This window comes from Chrysochloris asiatica, unplaced genomic scaffold, assembly GCF_000296735.1.
Source record: "Chrysochloris asiatica unplaced genomic scaffold, ChrAsi1.0 scaffold00038, whole genome shotgun sequence".
Classification (NCBI taxonomy): Eukaryota; Metazoa; Chordata; class Mammalia; order Afrosoricida; family Chrysochloridae; genus Chrysochloris; species Chrysochloris asiatica.
The window spans coordinates 20,815,321-20,816,686 of record NW_006408556.1 but is presented as its reverse complement, the minus strand read 5'-3'; the positions used below and the strand labels follow the sequence as shown (position 1 = coordinate 20,816,686).

General features: G+C 38.4%; 1 protein-coding gene across 1 annotated transcript in view; it reads left to right on the top strand.

Annotated features, from left to right (window-relative positions):
- The window catches only part of PTCHD4 (patched domain containing 4), a 296,607-nt gene that overhangs the window by 106,472 nt on the left and 188,769 nt on the right, over nucleotides 1-1,366 (top strand). The gene's annotated exons all lie outside the window — the stretch shown is intronic.

Here is a 1,366-nt window from a genome sequence, read left to right as displayed (position 1 = left end):
GCAAGGAAACAGCTGCAAGGCCAAGCTAGACACAAAAGTCACGTAGCATTACTTTTGCCATGTTCTTTTAGTTGCAGTCTTATCACTATGGCCAGCTCAGGTTCAAAAGGAGAGCAACTGGACTCTACCTCTTGCTAAGAGAGTGTCAAGATCACATTGCAGAAGAGTATGTGGAATGGGAGCTACTGTTGTGGTCATCTTAGGAAAAGGCAATCTGCCATGCCTTCTTAATAGGAGTGAACTGTAAAGATCTAAGAGTCTAAAGATGCTTGATAGAAATTTTTGAGAAGAAATTTTTACTAATGAAAATTATTATAACTTGATCATTTTGAGGTGGGAGATTAATGTTGAGTGAAATGCATTAGGATTAGAAAAGAGTTAAGAGCCAGAGTATAAAATGGATTTTCCTTGTGGATTTTTAAATGACCAAGAATTTACAATGAGTGTTTTTATGGTCACAGAGATATTGACTCACATGTTAGATCTTCAGCAAATAGGAGAACCGGGCCCTGAGGTCTGTAAATGAATTCAAGTAAGAGGAATTGTTTGCATAGTTTGTGACTTATAGTTCAAAGAATTGGATATTTTGAAGAAGGAGCATGAAACAACATCTGTGACCACCTAAGGGGATCCAGGATAATATCAATACTTTTGGATTTAGGAATAGAAGAGGTGTGGAAGATGGAATAGTCTACACTGGAGGGGGCTGCAGGGAAGTAATGTCCTCAAGATTTAACCAGTTTTCATTAAAGCAAGAAGGTAGATATTTTTTTGGAGAAGAGCTGTATGTACAATATAGGAAATCTTATTGATGACAAAACTGTGAGTTCCAGAAGGCACTGATTTAGTAGGTTTGGAGGGAGGAAACATAGTCATATTAGGTGAGTGTTTAAAACTGTATGAAGTTTTAGTGTGGCGCTCTAATATAAACACTGGATTGCTAATGGCAAGGTTGACAATTCAAACCCACCAGCTGCTCCTCGGAAACCCTATACAGGGTGGCTATGAGTCAGAACCAACTAGACAGCACTTTAACAACATATAACTATGTAGGGTGACAGCCCCATACAAAGATCAGGGAATCCTGGTCTTTTGTGATCTTTACGGAGGGATGTTTGCCTTGAGAGGAGCCCTGATGATACCAATAGTTATGGTGATTCTGTTCAATTGTGAGATATAAGTATTATCATTTATCTGCTTACAACACTCCAATAGCGCCCATTTAAAGCAAAGTAAAAGGAGTCCTGGAAGCCCAGTAGTTAAGTACTTAACTGCTAACTAAAGGTTCAGTGGCTCAAACTTACCCGCTGCTCATCAGGAGAAAAGTGTGGTAGTCTATTTCTTTCTTTTTTTTTTTTTTTAATGT